At 43.2% G+C, this 22,645-nt stretch overlaps 1 protein-coding gene across 1 annotated transcript in view; it reads right to left on the bottom strand.

Annotated features, from left to right (window-relative positions):
• The window catches only part of Lrrc8c (leucine rich repeat containing 8 VRAC subunit C), a 64,538-nt gene extending 42,375 nt beyond the window's left edge, over positions 1-22,163 (bottom strand). Inside the window, exon 1 of the mRNA XM_090334128.1 lies at positions 22,038-22,163. The gene's annotated coding sequence lies outside the window, so the exon portion shown is untranslated. The remainder of the gene's footprint in view (positions 1-22,037) is intronic.
• Between the last annotated feature and the right edge of the window lie 482 nt (positions 22,164-22,645).

Here is a 22,645-nt window from a genome sequence, read left to right on the forward strand (position 1 = left end):
AGTCTCACGGGCTTCAGTTTCGGGGCTAGCTTTGAACTGCGATCCTCAGATCTCAGCCTCCTGAGAAGCTAGGATTACAGGCATGTGCCACAGTGCCCGGCTCAAATTTTTAAAATTAAATTCGGGAAATGTTCTATTGGAACCAACAAGGACATAGACTCATATACAATCTGCATGCTTTTAAAAGCTAAAAGCAGTAGATATTAAGCGAGATTTTGTTTCTTCAAGGAAAATGCTTTCAGTACTACGTCCAGGTTTTCCCCCCAAAAGTGGAGAATCTTTTCCACCTCGAGGAAAGAACTATGGAAAGCATGGGAGCATGCACTGAAGAAGAAACATTTGACACAAAGCCAATCTAGGACCCATTCCACTTCTGAGTGTAACATTCGCTGTACAAGTCCCCCAGCCCTGTGCTGAACGATGAACAGGACTCATGTTTGGAGGGTAACACCACACTAGCAGCGTGATTCCTTCCTACAGTGATGGCACACAAGTAGAAGTCACACCAAGATACTCAATCCACACACACTTAACTCCTTAAGGGCATTTCCACATTCCCCTACTGTGCTAGCTTGCACGCTTGTCTCTCCAGAGCTCTAATAAGTTTTAGCTGTCATTTAAACTGCATTAAGAGGTGGTACTAGGTTTGAATTCAGGTTTTGTGGGGGTATTTTTGGTTGTTGTTTTTTTCTTTCCCTGGGCTGGTAGGATTAGAGACATGAGCCACCATGCCTGGCAGAAGATGGGACTTTTTGAAGAGACGCTTACGATACGAAGGCTCCACCTCAAAAATACACGGATGACTCTTGAGAGTGAGTGCATTGTCTTCTCCCCCCCCCCCCCAGCCCCCGCACTGTTCCTTGGTCTTCTGCCATGTGATGACACAGCAAAGCAAGCTCTGGCCAAAAATCAGTGCCTTGATATTAGAATTCCTAGTCTCCAGACTGAGCCAATAAATGGCTGCTCGCTGCTCTTTTCCCAGATTGTAGTACAGTCACAGTTGCACAAAATGCACTAAGATCGACAAAGACATCATCCACCACTTCAACAATGACTCTAACCTGAAAAACAGATACAAAGAGGAACACATAATTATAGGAACAGAGGATCACCGAAAAACCAAAAGCAGGCACGAGGATGGAGCTCAGAGCTCAGTGGTAGAGAACCTGGCCTAGCATGCACAAGGCCCAGGGTAAATTATATAAATTATATTTATATATAACTATAAACTATATACAATACAGAGATTCCCAAAAGCTTCTGGGGTTACAGAGAGTAAAAGCGTACTATAAACAAACAAATCAGCATGATACTTTTCAACAGTAATACTGAATCACAGGTGATTTTTTTTTTAATTGACAATTTTTAGTGGAAGTAGTTTTCAATCAGTAGTTCCATACTCAGCCAAATTAAATTTGAGAGTTGGAACAGTGTATTCCAGACACTGAAACACATAGATAACTTTTATTCACTCTTGCCGAAAGAAGCATTGAAGGATACAAAGGAAATTTCCCACTGAATGCTTAAGAGATATTTCAACAACTAAGCAGTCATGTATGGCCATATAGAATGAGGCTAAGCAAAACGAACTCCAGATATGGAAACAAGAGGTTTATCTTTGTGATTGTTGTTCTTAATGCACTCTGTGAAGCCATTTTCTTTTCTCTTCTTTTCCCCTTATGGTTTATCTCACATTCTTACTGTATCTGAATGTGGTACCTGGTATATGGTATATATATTTATTGGTTTATTTGAAAAAGGAAGGTAAGGAGAAAAAAATAATGAGTGGGAGGGAATGGGGGAAGGGAAAGTGGGAGGAAAACAAGGGAAGGGGCAACAAGGTTCAAGAAGTAATGTATTTACTACCTTATGGATGTAACTGTACATTACCCGGACAATAAAAAACTTAAGCCATCACTCAAAGAGACAAATTCCTTTTACTCCACTATTCCCACAATCAGTAAATAGGAAATGCATCCTTGTACTAAGTACTTGGTTTAGAATCTTGGAGTCAACATTGCTTCCTTCTCTTATGTCCACATCTACTGTCAGCCACGCTATCAAAAACCTTTATTAAGAGATGGAGAAGCTAACCACTTCTCACCAGCAGGCCATGGGAGGCTCCTAACTGGACCCGTGCTGCCATTTTGCTGCTACAACTCTTCTGTCAAAGTGTGTCTTTGAGCTGGGCACCAGTGCCTCATGTCTGTAAAGCTAGCTAATCAGGAGGCTGAGATCTAAAGATCATGGTTCAAAGCCAGCCTGGGCAGGAAGTCCTTGGGACGCTATCTCCAATTAGCTACCACAAACAGAAGCCAGAAGTGAACTGTGGCTCAAGTGGTAGACACTAACTTTGAGCAAAAAAGATCAGGAAAAGCACCCATGGACTGAGATGAAGCCCTAAGTCAGGTACATAGGCACACAGGCACATGTGCGTGTGTTGCATGTGTGTGCATACACAGTGCTTATCTGAGGGCAGTTAGTGAGGAAAAACTATTTTCCTAAACTACAAAGCACTATTTGCCCCTTGAATCAATTTTCTGGCAAGCACAGGACTGGTGGTGGTAACAAGACTGCCTGCCAGATATGAAAGAAATCTGTATAACTTCTGCAGCTTCACACTCTACTTGCTTTGAAAAAATGTACTCGTTTCCATGGAAACATAACATATTTCCATAGAAATGTTATTTGGGCAGGGAGTTTGGCCTAGTGGTAGAGTGCTCACCTAGCATGCACAAAGCCCTGGGTTCAATTCCTCGGTACCACATACACAGAAAAAAGCCAGATGTGGTACTGTGGTTCAAGTGGTAGAGCACTAGCCTTGAACAAAAAGTGTCCAAGGACAGTGCCTAGGCCAAGTGGAAGCCCCAGGACTGGCCAAAAAAAAAAGAAAAAAAATATATATATATACATTATTTGCACTAATAGCAAATACCTTCATTATTAATTTTTTTGGTGTCAGTCTTGGACTTGAGCTCAGGGCCTGAGCACTGTCCTTGGACTTTCTCAAGGCTAGAGCTCTACCACTTGAGCCTCAGCACCACTTCCAGCTTTTTTCTATGTATGTGGTGCCGAGGAATCGAACCCAGGTCTTTGTGCATGCTAGGCAAGCACTCTACCACTAGGCCAAACTCCTCGCCAATTTTTATTAAAAGATTTTATTAATACTGATTTTTTCATCATATTTCAAATGTCAGGTTTAACAAACGAGTGTTCAAGAATGGAATCTCTATATGAAATCATTGGCACATAGATTTAGGAACAAGATTAAAATTAAGCTGAAAGTTTGTAGGTCACATACATATTGATCTATATATCATTATGTCTATAGAATATATATCCCATCATAGATTTACATGTCTATGTAGTTATATTTATATCTCCTAGATTGTGTCAATGACTTTGAGTACCCAACTATTGAATCCTCGCTCTTGTACTATTTGTTTAGATATAATATCCTCATATCAAGGAGACCATGCACCTTTTGTTCCTTTGGTCTTTACTTATTTCACTTAACATGATTCACTTTAGTTTCATTCATTTCCCAGTGAATGCCATTATTTTATCTTGTCTGGTGGCTATGTAAAATTCCATTGTATATATGTACCACACTTTTTGTATTTCTTCATCTGTAGTGCAGCAATGAACATAGCTGAACATGTGTCATTATAATATTCTGTGTTACAATGCTTAGGGTAGATGCCCAGGAGTGGTATGGCTGGGTCATAGGGTCTTTACAGGAACCTCCAAACTGCCTTCCAGAATGGTTGTACTAGTTTACATTCCCACCAGCAGTGCAATAGGGCCTCTCTTTCTCCATAACCCCGCCAGCATTTGTTGCAGTCTGGGTTCAGAATATTGGCCATTCTGTTTGGGGTAAGGTGGTATCTTAAGGTTGTTTTTATTTGCATTTCCTTTATGACCATGGATGATGAGCATTTTCTCATATGTTGTTTTGCCATTTTAACTTCTTCCTTTGATAGGTGTCTCTTTGGTTCCCTTATCACTATTTTTAAATAAACATCTATCCATTTTAATTGCGTGTTTGTGTGAGTGCTGGGCCTGGGAATTGAGCATAGGCCTGGGAGCTGTGCTTGAGCTTTTGTTGTTCAAAGCTAGCACTCTACCACTGAACCATAGCTCTACTTCCAGCTTTTTATTTATTTTTAGTACTTAACTAGAGATAGTCTTACAGCCTTGTCCGCTGTGGTTGGCTCCAAACTTCAATCCTCAGATCTCAGACTCCTGAGTAATTATAAGCATGAGTCACTAGTACCAGGCCCATTTTAATTTTTTTTTTTTCTCTGTGTCATAGGGCTTGAACTCCTCCTGGGCACTGTCCCTGAGCTCTTCAGCTCAAGGCTACCTTCCTACGCTGGAGCCAAGCCCCACTTCCCATTTTCTAGAGGTTAATTGGTGATAAGAGTGTGGGGTCCATTTGTGCCCAGGCTGGCTTTGAACCTTGATCCTCAGATCTCAGCTTCCTGAGTAGCTATGGTTACAAGTGTGAGCCACTGAGCCCAGCAGACCCATTTAAAATTTTTAATAAGGTACATATCTATATAAAAAAAACCTAGAGAAAGGCCTGTGGAGTTGTCAATAATTTTAGACTGCAAAGTCTCTTGAGACCTGCTCTATACGCACTATTTAAAAGTCACCGAAAACTTGGAATGAGGCAAAAAAGTACTTGGCCAATTTAGCCAAGGATTATTTAAGGAAATATGCCCTTTGTTGAACTGTTTATTATTTCTGATTAAATCCCTTACATTTTTGTCCAGTAGAAAACTCAATACAGGGCCGGGAGTTTGGCCTAGTGGGAGAGTGCTTGCCTAGCATGCACGAAGGCCTAGGTTTGATTCCTCGGTACCACATTCATAGCAAAAAGCCGGAAATGGTACTGAGCCTCAAGTGGTAGAGTGCTAGCCTTGAGAAAGTCCAAGGACAGTGCTCAAGCCCTGAGCCCAAGCCCAGGACTAGCCAAAAAGAGAGAGAGAGAGAGAGAGAGAGAGAGAGAGAGAGAGAGAGAGAGAGAGAGAGAGAGAGAGGAGGGAGGGAGGGAGGGAGGGAGGGAGGGAGGGAGGGAGAGAAAGCAAGCAAGCAAGCTCAATACATTTCAATTTGCATCTCTGTGAAGCATTTTTCCTATCTAACATGGCAATATTATTCAGATATACTTCTGAAAAATAATGCCTTAGATTCTCTTTGAACCCATATGTCATCCAACTGACTCCCTCATTTATGAGTTACATAAAACTTTAACACATTCATTTTATTAAGGGTCATGTTTAACTTCTGGAAAATTATCCTGAGAAATTATCCTTTTTTGAACTGAGTTCAAAAAAGTCTTGTGTTTTGCCTGCAGCGAGTGTGTGAGTATATGTATCTGCATTGGTATTCTTTTCAGTGTAGACAGGAATTGCCCCACAGGTTTCTTGTATCTCTGTCTGCTCTGTTTGTGTGTCAGTAGCTATTTGCATTTCCTATCTTTTTGGTCAAGGAGTTTCTTTCTCAGGTACCACTGTGCTTATAGCTTCCTACTTGTTTGAAAAACTATAAGTAGGTTCTGGGGTTCCAGGAGTTTGTCCTGTGATATAGGAAAACACCTCAGTACATAAATGCTTTCACTATGAAATAAAGGAAGATGGGGACATTGCCTGGGTAATTTCAAGAGATGGGACTTTCTGCCAGGTCTGTAGCTGACAGTATCTCAAAAAATAGGCCTAAAAAGATTATAACAGATGTAATGTACAATGTATCCAAAGATATCCTCCACCTCAAACCCCTGCAAGGAGTAAATTGTTCCAGAAATGTTAACCAGGGAAAAATGTTTCACTTTTCAGAAGTTTCTCTCTCTCCTTCCACAAAGATTAATGCCACACAAATAGCTGTAATTCCCTTTTTCTAGTGCTAATAAGCACATACAAACATCTAGAATGTGAGAATCTGTAAAATTCTTCCTCCTTCAACGTACTACATTAAAAAAAATGTACAATACACAAGTTTGGAATTCACCATCAGTATTCAGGCTATTGAGAACAAGAAACTGAAATAATAACAGCTTCCTAATCCGCTTTTAAATTCACCCTTTCAATATTTCCTAACCAGAACTTTTTACCCAAAGTGTAAAGAGGTTGAGTTGGGCATTATAAGAACATCTTGGGAAGTGAGGCTATGGCTCAAGGGGTAGGGCGGTAGCCTTGAGCTGAAGAATTCAGGGACAGAGCCCAGGCCAGAGTTCAAGCCTCAAGACCCACCAAAAAAAAAAAGAACATCTTGTAAATAAACATGAAAACAATCTATAAAACATGAAATTTAATCAACATTCTTGACAATGATGAATAAGCCATCTGGATGAATCTCATTAAAATACCTCAGCCCTGATTTTATTCTAGTTGCAGACATGATGCAAGATTATACCTCACCTACACCAGAATAACAAATACATTGCCACCATACCAGTTTGCAGTTCTACTTCTGTACGTATCTACCCAAAAGGAATGAAAATATTTGTCCACATGACAAGTATATGTGAATCTTTATAGTTCCAAACAGTCAGAGTGGAAATGGCCAAAAGTCTAGTGGTGAATGAACAAAATGCAGTAGGTCATGCTACCAGCTATTTAAAAGAAGGGAGTGTGACACACACTGCAGCACAGACTTCAAATTTATGCAGAGTGAGGGAAGCTAATAACAAAAAACAGTATATTGCATAATACCACTTACCAGAATAGGAAATTTTACAGAAACCAAAAATAGATTGTTGATTTCCTTGAGCAAGGAAGGAGAAGGGTGGAGTGACAGTTAGTGGGTACAGGTTTCTTTTTTGGGGTGGCAAAAATGTTCCCAAATTACATTATGATGATGTGAAAGTCATATAATTTTATGATATTAAAACTCACTTGCTTGTAGGCTGTGTAAGTGAAATGGTATATAGTACAATCGGAGAAAGCTGTTAAGAGGCATTTTCGTTCATCCGACTATTCTCCAATAGATGCCTATTTAACTGGAATGTATTAATCCACTCTCCTCCCCACCCCGTGCCCCTTTCTGCCAGCCCTGGGTCTTGAACTCAGGGCCTGGACACTGTCCCTGAGCTTCTTTTGTGCAAGGCACCACTTGAGCCACAGTCCCACTTCTGGCTTTTTCTGCGTATATAGTACTAAGGAATTGAACCCAGGACTTCACACATATGCTAGGCAAGCACTCTACCACTGGTCACACTCCCAGACCTAATCTTTTATCTCATACATCAGATAGTTAAAATTTTAAGAGTTGAGACGTACTCAACAACATTGAATGATAACATTTCTTTAGTGGTTGTAAATTTTAGGTAGTGCTAAATTGTGTGAAATCATGGAATGTCCTATTTTTCCGGTAAGTTTTTGTTCAGATCTGTTCTTGTGGTTCTGGAATCAAACCCACGTCTTCACTCATGCTAAGCAAGTGTGGCCACCACTGCACCTCACTCCCAGTTCTGATGAATTTTAATACGAACAGTGCTTGCTTTTTGTGGTAACAATGCAAACTATAATTTGAAACAATCACAGACTGATATTAACACTGGGAAGTTAATAAGGAATCCGTAGTAAAAAAAATTATCATATAATAGTTTTGACCTACCATATCCACGCGTGAATACATTTTACACTTTGAAATGAGACTAGAAGCACTGACTTTAACATGCTTTCGAGTTTTTTTATCATTAAAGCTAAAAGCACACAGAAATGGAGAAAGAAATGGTGAACAAACGAAGTCATTTCATTCAGGGGCATTATAAATGAATTATACAATTTGTGGGCAGGGACAAGAGGGAGAAACTGAGAAAGCAAGGTGACACTATCTAAGAAGAATTTTATTTTTTTTACCTGACTTATGGAATTGTAGCCACTCTATAATTCCTTAATAATAACAATAAAATTGTATTAAAAATTAAAATAAAAACCCTTTAGAACTGTCATTCACCCTGATTGGCTTACATGATTTACATGAAAAATAACATTGACATAAGGTTGTCTTTAAGTAGTAGGTAGAATAAATTACTGGTGAGAATGAAAAATTATTTTTAGTTTGGACTTTTCTCAGTATAAAGCTGTAAGGTTTACTTATTGTACGTTTTATCCAGAGAGAAACTGTTACTTATTTTTTTCATCAACGTAAATGTGCCTTTCAGAAGGGTCAATTAGTTCTCCTGCTCGGAAAACCTGCTAGGTTTCACAATTACAAATAACAGAAAAGAAACAAGCAAAATAACTTGACACACACTTTTGTGTCTCAGGAAAATGTGTGTGTGTGACACTTCCACTTTGATGTGGTTGTTACTAAGGCTATATGCTCACCTGACACTATTTAAAGACATTCCTGCACTCTGACATCATGTTCCAAGTTTGGAGCAATAAAGTGAATCTGAGAGACTAATCTCCAAAACTTAACAAGCTAGAGGTATGGCTCAGTTGGTAGCCATGAGTGAAAAAGCCAAGCTAGAATATGAGACTCTATTCTGAACATGCTTGACACATCATCTAGACAGCACCAAAAGGTTTGCTTTTCATCTATAAAATTCAGGCTGTGGCATCCACAAGTTGAAGAATGCAAGAAATAATCAGTTGTAACCGATTTGCTCCTTGCCTCCTAGTTCATTAGTTCAAAAATAGCAGGCTCTGTTGATCATACTCACAATGTAGGAAAAACTGTCAAGTGAAGAGGACAGGCAACATGTAATTACAGGTGGCTCTGCTATGAGAAACCCTTTCAGGATGCTAAGTACATCCACTGAGATAAGAAGGGAGGAAAATCCATATGATCACTCAATATGATGAATTACAGTAAGTGATCATTTTGAGGGTCAAGCCAACCTTGCATTCTTGGATATAAGCCCCTTTGTGTGAAGCTTTCCTTGTTGGCATTTATTAATTTATTTATATTTATCTAACTAGGTCATTTACGTTTTTCAGGGATTTTTCCCCCCTATTTACACTATCAAACTGTATCAAGCATGCACACCTTTCACAATATTTCCTCCCTACCCGAGGATCTATAGTGGCACTTGTCTTTGATTTCTGATTTGGTAACTTGGACTTTTCTCTCAAGATTTCAAAATATTTTTATGGATTTTTCCAGATTCATTAGTCTTTTTAAATATTTGACTCATTTTAGCCATTCTACATTTCATTGACTCTACCACTTATTCTATTATTTCCATCTATTTTTTTTTGAGAGACAACATAGTACATTAAGGACAACAATCATTCTCCATCTATATTTTGTAGTTTAATTTAGCTTCTTGTGGTTAAAAAGAAATGATTCTCCTGATTGCCAGATCCCAGGTAACTGGGATTACAGCTGTGAGCCACTTGGCCAAGACAAATCAAGTTTTTCTTGTTCATAGTAATGCTAAATTTTATTTTTGCCAGTCCTGGGGCTTGAACTCAGGTCCTCGGCACTGTCCCCTGAGCTTCTTTTGCTCAAGGCTACCACTCAACTACTTAAACCACAGTGCCACTTCTGGCCTTTTCTGTTTGCATGGTACTGAGGAATGGATCCCAGGGTTTCATACATGCAAGGAAAGCACTCTACCACTAAGCCACATTCCCAACCCTAATGCTTCATTTTTTATCACTGTTTCAAATATCTTAGATTCTCTTGATTTTGGACCAAAGATAAACAGAAGTTTCCCATTTTATTTATAGGTTGTTGATGCATTTCTACTTATATAGTTAATGGTTTCAATACTACTGTGTCCAGAGAATTTTTTTCTTTTGTCAGTTATGCAGCACTGTCTCTGAGCCTCTTTGTGCTCAAGGCTAGCACTCTTTTCACTTGAGCCACAGCACCTTTTCCAGTTTTTGAGATTAACTGAAGATAATTTTCACAGACTGTCTTTGAATCTCGATCCTCATATCTCAGCCTCCTGAGTAGCTAGGATTATGGGCATGAACCACTGGTGTCTCGCTCAGAGAATACATTTTTTTTTTTTTTTTTGCCAGTCCTGGGCTTGAGCTCAGGGCCTGAGCACTGTCCTTGGGCTTTCTCAAGGCTAGAGCTCTACCACTTGAGCCTCAGCACCATTTCCAGCTTTTTTTTCTATGTATGTGGTACTGAGGAATCGAACCCAGGTTTTCGTGCATGCTATGCAAGCACTGTACCACTAGGCCAAACTCCCGGCCCCAGAGAATACATTTTTAAGATTCCAACAATAATTTCATTTATCATATTTTTATTTTCTTTAAACATCTGTTTTTGCTTTTGTTTCTTGTTTTTTGGTCAGTTGTGGGGTTTGAACTCAGGGCCTGGACCTGTCCTTGAATGCTTTTCCTCAAAGATAGCCCTCTAGCACTCTGAGCCACAGTTCCACTTCAGGCTTCATGGTGGTTAATTGGAGAGGAGTCTTATGGACTTTCCTGCTTCAGCGGGCTTTGACCTGTGATCCTCAGATCTCAGATTCCAGGGTAGTTAGGATTACAAGCATGAGCTACCAGTGCCCAGCTTTTTATCTCCATTTGTGTTGCTGCTACCTTGTTTTGACTTTTTATTTCACATAACTGCTTTCATAATTTCCTTTTTATCCTCGGTTTCCAGAGATTGGTCTGCGGTGATAGCTAACAGTGTACTTATCCTACTGTGATATGCTTCTTGCATGTGTAAATTTATAGTTTTCATCAAACTGGGGGAATTTTTATTTTTTATTGATATTATAAAGGTGATATACAAAGGACTTACAGTTACTTTCGTCAGGTGAAGAATACATTTCTTTTTGCACAATGTCTGGTGCTTACCTGGAGACAGTCTCATGGACTTTGCTGCCCCAACTGGCTGGGTCAAAAGAATAGCAAAGTATCTCCCAGGGTCGCCTCACGCTGCCTGTAGAAAGAACCACTGCTATACTCTTGATATTGTTCTGTATGTCAATGAGGCTCTATCTAGTGTTTTCAACGGTTTTTTCTTTCTATTCTTCAGATTGCACATTTACTATTGATATATTTCTATTTGTTTCTCTAATTTGCTGTTAAGCCTATCCATTTTAGATTTTTTTTTTTTTTTTTTTTTTTTGCCAGTCCTGGGCTTGAGCTCAGGCCCTGAGCACTGTCCTTGGACTTTCTCAAGGCTAGAGCTCTACCACTTGAGCCTCAGCACCACTTCCGGCTTTTTTCTATGTATGTGGTACCAAGGAATCGAACCTGGGTCTTCATGCATGCTAGGCAAGCACTTTAACCACTAGGCCAAACTCCCGGCCCTTTTTTTTTTTTTTTTTTTTTGGTGGGTCTTGGAGCTTGAACTCAGCCTGGGCATTGTCCCTGAGCTCTTCAACTCAAGTCTACTTCCCATTTTCTAGAGGTTAATTGGAGATAAGAGTCTCAGGTCCTTTTGTGCTGGCTTTGAACCTTGATACACAGATCTGAGCCTCCTGAGTAGCTAGGATTATAGGCATGAGCCACCGCCTCCAGCTCCATTTTAGATTTTCTATTTTTGTTATTCCCAGTTCTTTGTGAGACTCTTTATCTGTTAACTCATCATGACTATATTTCTTTTCCTGTTACTTATCTTTTGCTTTTCTGTTTGAGGAGGAGTGTTATATTTTTAGCGACACTAAGACTTGAACCCGGGGCCTGAGCATTAGTCCCTTAGCTTTTTCACTCAGGACTGGTGCTCTATCATTTGAGCCACAGATTCACTACCAGCTTGTTGGCGAATAATTGGAGAAAAGAGTCACAGATTTTCTTGCCCAGGCTGGTCTCAAACTCCAGCTCTCGATCTTAGCCTCCTGAGTAGTTAACGATTACAGGCATGAATCATCAGTGCCCTGCTGGTAAGCTTTTTTCTAACCATCTGCAACATGGGATTTATGCGCTCCTTAAATATGTGATATGCATGCATTGTTTGCCTCACCCACAAATCCCCTGAGGACAGCAGTCATTCCTCATCATCTAGACCACTGGACTGATATGATGTATCTGCATAGGCTCATTAGGAAGTATGTAACCAAGTAGGCTATTTTGTCATATGCCACACATTTAGAGATGACAACTGCACTAATAAGATAGTAGCAGTTACACTTTATACATGATCACAATGCCTACATCTTTCCTAGATACAACACCAAATACGACAAATAATGTAGTATAACAAATAATTTGTAGTATAACAAGAATCTTAGGGGAAAAGAAGGTCCTTAGGAAAACAGGCATGTCACAGTGGTAAACACTATAGGCAAGATCACTGCCAGCTGGAAAGAAACAATGAAAACAATGGAACTCTACAGCCTCAAAAGGAGGGCAACTCCTGTGCTCACAATCACACCACAGGATGTGAACGGGACAGCACATCTTGCTGCACCTTTTAAAGGAAAATATGCTAAATAAGACAGGACATGTGACATGCAGATGTGTAGGTCCACATATTAGATCGAACAGGTGACTCGGAAGCAGTGTTAGTTTGGCTCACGCTCTGAGAATCTTTCCCCATGGAGCCAAACAGTACATGGTCATCATGTTTTCAGACACAGCTGGCAATCACCAAGCTGTGATTGTACAACACAAAGAAATCTAAAATGAGAATGGCTAAGAAATAAAGCCAATGATCTCAACACACAAATGAAATGAAGGACTTTTCCTTGACTAAGACAAAGTTGGAAGAGCTATCTAAACAGATCTAGGACAGGACCTACCACCAAAGTATTTTTATAATCTACATATATATATATATATATGGTAAAAATGCTGAAGCTATTTTTAAATTAATTATAATGGAGAAAGGACTTTATCTTTTGTTGGATGGCTAAGTCAGTCAAGTCTAGTGGATGGGGGAAAGGAAGAGTAAACCAGATCAATCTGGTAACAATACTACGTATGCATAAGTAAAATAGCACAGGGAAACCTCTGAACAGTTAGCATACACCAAAGGGGGAAAAAAATGAGAAGAATGCAAAACAGGTCCTGTCAGGACGTGGGATCCAGAGGGATAGAGAGGATGAAGGAGCACTGATATAGTCAAAATACTTTACCTTCATGTGTGAAAATGGAACAAAGCTTGTTGAGGTTGGTATGGAATGAGGGAGAAAGGGTAGGGGGAGAAGGGAGAATGACGAAGGGAGGAAGTTTGATCAGTACACCCTGCGTGCATATACAGATAGGTCAAAATGAAACTCTTTTGTACAGCTTGTTGATGCCAATAAAATATGTAGAAGAAAAAAATGTTAAAGAACTTAATATCCTAGGAAACTAAGGAAACTGAGGGAGGGAATGATTGGAATAGGTGAGTGATCAAGATGCATTACTTACAAACTGAAATGTTGAATGCTAACTCTTTTGTACAATTACCTAGAGATAATAAAAAAATATAATTTCAACAAATAAATAGAAGCTTAATTTCCTGGCTTCTAGTAACTCCTTTTGAAAGAACACAATAGCAGAGCAGAGTGGAGCTGTGATTTAAAAAAAAAAAAAAAGTCTACTAGCAACCTTGAAGCCACATTTTTTGATGGGCCCACCAGAAACCTTTCTGTATTTGAGACCTAAATAAAACTTTGCTGGCAATTTGTTTGTCCAAATATTTTTCCTAACAGTTTACAAATTATCCAGTACCAACCTCCTATGAACAGTTTATTTCTGTGATAATGACAGTCTTTCTCCACCTTGAATTTATCATGCATTTATTCATTCAGAAAACATTTACTGGCCTTTTGTTATATGTTGTGCACTTTTCTAACCCCTGGTGGTATAGCGATGAAAATAAAACCTCCAAAAATCAAGTATATTTACGTAGATTGTCTGCTTGATAATTTTTCCTCAAAGGTCCCACCCTACACATTCCTTCAATTAATTTAATTGCTTTGTTTTGCCTGTTTCCTTTCACTGTATTAATTTTCCTAGGCTGAGGTCTTCAAATCTTTGCTTTAAGACCAAGGTACTTGGCCCATCACTATAGAAATGTTGACCTCTCATGCCCTTGCAGACAGATACTAGCTTTTCAAAATAACCTGCATAGCTGGGCATTGACTAGAAGGCTGCGTGCATTGGTCAGGGTTCCCTAACTTTAAATGAGTAGCACTTTATACTGACCTTGCTAATGTCACGGAAAGTAAAATAAATCCGCCTGACAGTGCTTTCCTAATGAAGTCAAACTTCAAGGCTTCAAAACAATCATGCCATTATTGACTAAATAATCTTTTATAAGATTTCCCAGAAGTTGGATTTATGTTACATTTTTCTCATGTACCAACAAAAAGAAGCCTCTGTAATATGTTTCTAATTTTTATAAACCTCTAAGAGACTTGAGAGACTACGGACCAATTTTTATTAATTATGACATGTTCTTAAATACATAGAAAGGCCAGGCATTGGTGGTTCAGGCCTGTAATCCTAGCTACTCAGGTGGCTGAGATCCGAGAACTGTAGTTCAAAGCCACCTCGGCAGGAAAGTTTGTGAGATGCTTACTTAACTCCAGCTACCAAAAAACTGGAAATGGCACAGTGGCTCAAAGTGGGAGAGGCCTAGCCTTGAGCATAAAAGCTCAGGGACAGAACCCAGGCATTGAATTCAAGCCTTAGGCCTGGCTTGTGCATACACGCACATATGCACATACACACACATACATACACACACACACACACACACACAGCGCCGTTCTCATATCTTTAGCTTATTTTGAGACTTCATCCTAAGATTTACTAGGATACCCTGCTATCATGTTTTTTATGCTTGCTCTTAATTTATGATTACTTAAAGATATAGTTTCCTCATTTCCAATCATTTCTTCACCAAATAGTTATTTCTATTAAAAAGAATGATTTCTAATTATGCTGCCAAATCTCATTCCCAGAATACAAGCCATGTGCTCCAAGATAGTAGATAAGAAATGTCACTGGAAAGTATACCCCGATATGTTTGCCTGGAGAATTTCTGGGGCAGCTCTGTCTCAGGCACTTTGCATGTGACTGAAGTCACAGAAAGACACATAATTACCCTCAAGAAAGCTTCACTGCTGTTCCAAATAGTAGAGAGAGAAAAGATACTCAAAGACCAGCACCTCTGGAGGCTTGAGCATAAAGGAAAAGGGCAACATGGTGAAAATACAACATAGAGGAGATAAAGTTGGATGAGTTACTTGGAGCAAGCCAGTGAAGGATGCTGAACACACTGGGCTGTTTTTGTTGTTTTATGCTGGTCCTACAGACTGAACTCAGAGCCTGGGCACTGCCCCTGAGGTTTTTTTGTTTGGGTTTGTTTGTTTGTTTGTTTTGTCAGTCCTAAGGCTTGAACTCAGGGCCTGAGCACTGTCCTGGGCTTTCTCAAGGCTAGAGCTCTACTACCTGAGCCACAGCTCCACGTCCAGCTTTTTCTACCGAGGTACCTCACCCTCACCTACTTGCTGTGAATAGAACATTTGGTACATGTATGCATAATATGTGCAGTGCTGAGGACCAAAGCAAAGGCCATACACATTCTAGGCAAGTGCTCTAGCACCAAGGTATATCCCTTGCCCTGAAATCTCAGGATTATAAACAAGTGGTTGGAAGTATAAATTCTTTGATAACTTATATGTAATGGACCGATCACAAGAATGAATGGCTAATGGCAGAGCACGCTCAACTGACAGAAATGTTCAAAGGATGTTGACTAAGTGAAGCTTAGGGAAAGATATCCATCCAGAAAGTAAGGGGTTACAGGTACTGGGTGCATTGGGAGATTGCAATTGAACAATTTTGCCAATGTGAAATTAGATAAGCTTATATAAGCTTCGCTTTAAGAGCCAGTAAAATATCCTCTTTATAAAGACACAGAAGTAACAGTACATTGTTGCCAGTCCTAGGGCTTGAACTTAGGGCCTGGGCGCTGTCCCTGAGCCTATGTTCAAGGCTAACACTCTACTATTTAAGCCACAGCACCACTTCCAAGAAGTAGTATAATTCCAGAGGATTTGTAAGTTATCATATTAATTCACACAAAAACATATTGATAGGCTGACTATTCTTTGTGCTTTTTAGATTTGACATTAGGATTGGGTGACATTATGGACTCTAAACAGCCTTTACCGTGGGCAAGAATGGGTTAGAATAGAAGGAGAGGGATAAAAAATATCTTAAACAGCCAAGCACCCACAGTTCACATCTGTAATGCTAGCAGCTCAGGAGGCAGAAATCTAAGGATCATAGTTCAAAGCCAGCTAGGGCAAGATAATCTTTGAGACAGTGTCAATTAAGCATACACACACACACACACACACACACACACACGCACGCACGCACGCACGCACGCACGCACGCACGCACGCACGCACGCACACGCACACAAAAGCTAGAAATAGAGCTGTGGCCCAAATGGTAGAGCAATAGCCTTGAGCACAAAAGGTCAGGGACAACATTCAGGCCCTGAGTTCAAGCCCCAGAACTGCGCGCGCGCGCGCGCACACACACACCTTAAACAATGATTGTGGCCCACCATAGAATCCTAGTCTATAAACAAACACATGAAGTGACTTTATACTTTACCTTGGGCAGGGGGAAACATTTCTCAATGTGTTCCATAAAATACAAAACAGAAAACTCAGATTTGCCTTACCCAAAATATCTCTAGTATGAGAATAATTTGGGATCTTTTGGGTCCTTATAAAGGTTCTCTAAAGAAAAATATAACTCTCCTGGATTTCTTTGGCATAAAATACTTACAGGACATTTTCAGTTGCATCCTTAAGCTTTAAAATAGTTTTCCAATGATTAGTTTCAAATTTGCTAAACTTTCCTTTTCATTCCTGAGTCCTTATTAAAAAAAAAAATTCTGGGTGCCAGTGGCTCATGCCCGTAATTCTAGCTATTCAAGAGGCTGAGATCTAAGGACTGCAGTTCTGATTAACCACCAGAAAAATGGAAGTGGAGCTGTGGCTCAAAGTGGTAGAGTACTAGCCTTGAGCTAAAGAGCTCAGGGACAGTGCCCAGGTCCAGAGTTCAAGCCCCATGACTGCCCCCCCCCGACCCCCCCCCAAAAAGTCACCAGGAACTAGGGTTGTAGCTCAGTGGTTCAATCATCAACACCAGAAAACAAAACAAAAAAAAAGGACAATAAATGTTCCTAAATTTACTCTTCAGCACAAGGCTTACTGCCCTACCCCTGAAGCCACAGTGCCACTTCCAGTTTTCCAGTGACTAATTGGAGATAGAGTCTCACTGTCTTTAGTGCCCAGGCCGGCTTTGAACTCTAATCCTCAGATCTCAGCCTCCTGAGTAGCTAGAATTACAAGCCTGAGCCACTATGCCCAGCTTAGTTGAGGGATTTTTAATGTCTGGCATCTACAAAGAGGTTATTCTTTTTCTTTCTTTCACCAGTCCTGGGGCTTGAACTCGGGGCCTAAGCACTGTCCTTGGGCTTTCTCAAGGCTAGAGTCACACTTGAGCCACAGCACCAATTCCAGCTTTTTCTAAGTATGTGGTACAGAGGACTCAAACCTAGGGCTTCGTGCATGTTAGGCAAGCACTCTACCACTAGGCCAAAATCTTTACTTGTTTTATAGTTCCGATTTTTCAATCTATTCATGCCAAACTACCTTAAAACAGGTTCTGGGATAAGTCCACTGCCTGGATGTGTTAGCCCTGTGACAGGCGGGCGCTTGGCTGCTGAGCTCAGCCCTCATGCTTCACTCCTTTGCCTTGTCTTTTGCTCCTTGTCATTCCTGTAAGGAGACTGGTCTGCCTGCAGTGAATAGTCCCTTCTGGTTGCTGTCTCCACAGTTCTGTCTCCAGCACAGCGGCCGCTGTTCACCACCACAACTTCTGGGGTGGGGTGTTCATTTCTCTCCAGGAAATCCCAGTCCTGATTAAAGAAATCCATCTGGACCCTTCCTTACCCCACCTCCCATGCCAACTGCTTCAATGCTGTGATGTGCTCAATCTGGGTGCGATTCGGGATAATTATTGCATCACTCTGGAAACAATTTATTAATGAAACATGGCTATCTTATGTGGTGACTAATTGGCCTCCACTTTAGGAATTAACTTCTCTGCTAATTTAACAGGTAAGGCCTATTAACTTAGCAGAGAAGGGGATGGACGAGCCTCAAAATAAGGAACTACCAATCATGCAATAGAAAAAAAAACTAGATATCTTTCCTACTTACTGTAAGGATCTCTCTGAAAACATTATTTGTCTTTCATTCAGGAAACAGAAGCCACTGTGCTCATCTCAACAAAAACAAACCAATGACAAATGCCTACAGAGGAATTTTTTTAATGTTTCTAAGAAAGAAGTTCCAGTTTTTCACAGGACATTACTTGGGGAAATAATTGTGAAAAAACTTGTTTAAAAGCTTTAGGGCCCAGGATGTGTCAATTGTAAATGGACCAACTAAAGACTTACATGGAGATGCCTAGGCTAAGGAAGGAGGGCCATTCAGGATGGCACATGACAGCTGGTAGGGGGCGTGGTCCAGGCCAAGTGTGCAGTGAAGAGATACTGGCATTGTCATGGCACCCTGAGAGATAAGCAAGGCTGAGAGACAGAAACAGGAAAAGTGTGTTTGCCAAAACACACACACACATTCCAATGGACTGAAATACTGCTGGTAATCTTCTAAAAAAGTACAAAGCAGAACAAAGAAAAACTACAGAAAGGTGTCTCCATGTTTCTAATTCAAGACTTAAAAAAAAAAAAAAAAGGAAGGATGTGACTCAAAAGTTAAAGATGCTAAAAGCCGATTGAGATCTCAGTACAGCAGCTTCAAGCGTGGATTACTAAGAGCCCTGACAAATCACTGTGTGCACGTGACATACACCTACAGCAGACAAGCCATCAGTGTGAAGTTACAGGGATACTAGTCCCTTCCAGGCCCTACCACGTGACAGGCATTGTCCTTCACGTGCGTCATTGCACTTCATTCACACGGCCATCTAGCCAGGTTTGCTTATAACTCCCTTACAGGAAATCAGGCCTCAAAGAGGTCCAGGTCCCACACATGAGTTCCTCTGCCCTTCTCTGGACAACAGAAAGAACTTGAGAGCACTTGAAGTTATATGTTTTACCCCCATGCCAATTTTAATTTCCTTTAGAAAAAAAAATTAAGAGGATGGAAGGACAACCATGTAGTTCTGTGACTTTCCTTGCTGGTACCATAAGTGACCCAGAACTAGAGATACGGACAAGATTCTTGGAAGTGTATGGAAGCAGCCCTCAAGACTATCTCCACTGTGGGAATGAGAGGAGTTAATGGGTAAGTATGAACCATGCATTAGGGTGAATTTTGAATCATCTGTTTAATGATATCAGTAGCAAGAAGACAGTTTTAGCAACAGATGACCCTGCTCCAATATTCAAACTCTGCTACATACTGGGAATATGGGAAAGTCTGGAAATTATAACCACCATTATTCATACAATCTTTATGGCAAGTTCCAAATAAACTTGGAAGGAATAAACTCAAAAGGAAGAAGAAGAGGAGGAGTAGCAGCTTGTACCTGTAATCCTAGCTACTCAGAGAGATCAGTTCCAAGCCAGCCAGGGCAAGAAAGTCTGTGTTATCTCCAATTAACCGACAAAAAGCCAGAAGTGGTCTGTGGCTCAAGTAACAGAGCTCCAGCCTTGAGCAAAAAAACAACCCTAAGGATTGTGAGTTCAAGCCCCAATACTAGCACCTGGGGAACAAAACACACCACTAAGAATAAGGATCCTTGTTCACATTTAGGAACTAAGAGGTTTGATGCTTGGCAAGTCACAAATGATGTTTCTTTCTGTAAAATGTGAACCCATGCACCATTTCTCTTCAGAATTTGTCATAAAACCCTGAGACTGAGTTAGATGCCTGGATTATATAAGACAACTAGACTATCTCATAGCAATATACCATGTGAGATTATAAACATAAATTTTGTCAGTCATAGTTTCTACATTATTTCTTTAGCTTCATTCTATTACTTAAAAATGCTACCAAATATTTAAAAGCCCTCACAATAATTTGAGGAAAACTAGATCTTAAAAAGGAGTTAAAGGTGGGCTACAAGTTTGGCCTAGTGATAGAGTGCTTGCTTAGCATGCATGAAGACCAGGTTTTATTACTCAGTACCACATATCCAGAAAAAGCCAGAAGTGGTGGCTCAGATGGCAGAGCGCTAGCCTTGAGAAAGCTCAAGGACAGTGCCTAGGCCCTGAGTTCAAGCCCAAATACTGGCAAAAAAAAATGTGTATATATATATATATATTAACTTTGGATTGTTTTTAAAAGACACACCTCCTATAAGTGGGAAATTATTGTTTCTTAGTTCTTAATGTATTTTTCACTAAAATATTATTTCTTTGAAAATGTACTTCACTAAATGACATGTATACACCATCTGAGACGCCATAGGTTAGTACCATTAGCAAAAGCTAATATATGAACACTATTGCTAGGATGCAGCCCAGTGGTAGCATACTTGCCTAGCACAAGGACCATGCTGGATTTAACCCCTAGCCACATCAAAAAGAAAGAAAAGGAACGTGCTAACTATGCCTGCTACCCATCCAAACCATGGGTCAGGGCCTTGTGGCCAGTCTATTAAGTGAACCCTAGAAATTATCCATCTTTGCAAAAACTGCTCTCCATTACCCCCTTGGCCTTCTTTGTTTAAGCTAGCCAAAAGAAATCTGAATATAACAGAGGTGTAGAAATCTCATATGCTACCTTTGCACACACATCTAGCAGGGTTTATGAATCTGAGCGACTTCTGTGAAGTTCCGATTACAACCTGGGCTCCATGGTTCTCTCCAAGCCATCAGAAAAGGAAAAGAGCATGCACAAGTATGAAGCGGATGGTGCCATCCAAGAAGGGACCAACAAGATTCCTGGCACTCTTTCTCCTCTGTCATCCACAATGTCACCTTCATGTCCCACTAATGTCCGAGCTTTAGGAAACCCTCACCTACCTACCAGTTCAAATATGATGTCTTTGGTTGCGGCTTCACTCCTTACTCTACTGCAGTCTTTGATTTCCTCTACCTATTACTCCTCCTGCCCCAGGTTTGATCATTCAAGGAAAATCCAAGCCTCCCCCCCCCCCGCCCCCCAGCCCTGCCATCAAGACTGATTGGTTCTTATCTCTTTGGATGGGGTTTCCTGACTGGTTTGCTAGGAAAGCGCTGATGGCATCTGAACCCACGTTTGGCCTGATGCGCTGAGGTCCCAGCACGGAGGGGGAGGGGGAGCAGGGGGGGAGGGAGCTAAGCTTGAAGGGGGTCATCTGAGGGCGGGGGAGCCGGGGGCGGCGGGGTGCAGAGGGGGGGAAGACCGTGGCACCCACGGGGCGCACCCTGAGGCCGCGCCCCTGGCTGCCTCCCGGCTGGGCACCAGCAGGGAGGAAGAGGGCGGGGGCCTGGGCCGGGGATGGAGACCGCGCGCGGCTGGCATCCACCGCCGGCCCGGACGCGGGGCTCCCGTCCCCTCGGGCCCCGCCGGGGAGCGAGGACGCGGGTCCCAAGCCCTCCGCGCCCGGTACCGCAGACGGGGCGGAGAGGGAGGCGGGAGGGCGGCTCCGGGGCTCACCGCGCGGGGAGCGCGGCGACGCTGCCGCCCGCCGAGACCGCGTTTCCCCCGAATGTCCCCGTCCCAGCAGGGCCGGGGCGCCAGGCTCGGGGGTTCCCGGCGCGGGGTCAGGGCTGGGGGCTCCGGGGTCCCTGGTGCGGGGAGGGCGGGCGGCGCTCGCCGGGTCCTGAGCAGAAGCGGAGGCGGCCCAGGGACCCCGACTGGCCCAGCGGGCGGCCCCTCCTGCCCGGGCTCAGCCGGAGGCGGCGGGACGCGAGCGGGTCTGGGCTCCGGTGCGCGCCCAGCGGATCGGGCTCCGTGGCCCCGGCGGGCCGCCCGCCCCCCGCCATCCCCCCGCGGTCCCCGCCATCCCCCCGCCATCCCCGCCAACCCCCGCCGTCCCCGCCATCCCCCCCGCCGTCCTCGCCATCCCCTCGCCGTCCCCGCCATTCCCTCGCCGTCCCCGCCGTCCCCGCCATCCCCCCGCGGTCCCCGCCATCCCCTCGCCGTCCCCGCCATCCCCTCGCCGTCCCCGCCATCCCCTCGCGGTCCCCGCCCTTACCTCCGGGCGCGGGCCGGGGCTCCGGCGGGGCTCCAGGAGCGCGGCGACGGCGGCGTCACCCGCCGGGCTGCTGCGCGGGGCTTCGGCGCGGCCGGAGCTCTGCGGCCTCGCCGGCGCCTCCCTCCTCGTCCTCTCCGCGGGCTCCGGGCCGGGACGCAGCGCCCGCCCCGCCCCGCCCCGTCCCGTCCCGCCCCGCCCCGCGGGCCTGCGCCTCCGCCCCGCCGTGCTCCGAGCCGCCTCCCCTCCGGCGCCGCCCCGCGCCCGCCCCGGGGTGGCCGCCGCCCGCCCCGCTCCGCCGCCCGCCCCGCTGTGACGCAGGCGGCGGTGCGCGGGAACCTCCTCCCCGGGCCTCCGCGGGCGGCGGCCGGCACCCGAGTGAGATCCCGTCCCAGCCCTGCGGACTAGCGGGCGAGGACGGGCCGACGGCGCCGGGGCGCGGGGAGAGGGCGAGGCGGAGGAAGGCGGCGCGCGGCGACCCCTTCCCAGCAGGAGCCCCCGCCTCTCCCCACACGGCCCCGGGTTTGGGGCTGGAGCGTTTTCGGGGAGGCTCCGTTTGGAAACTCCGCTGACGGCCCCGGGGCCGAGTGCGGGAGCGGGAGGGGGCCCGC

This window comes from Megascapheus bottae, chromosome 6 (genome assembly GCF_031878675.1).
Source record: "Megascapheus bottae isolate mThoBot1 chromosome 6, mThoBot2.hap1, whole genome shotgun sequence".
NCBI classification, from domain to species: domain Eukaryota; kingdom Metazoa; phylum Chordata; class Mammalia; order Rodentia; family Geomyidae; genus Megascapheus; species Megascapheus bottae.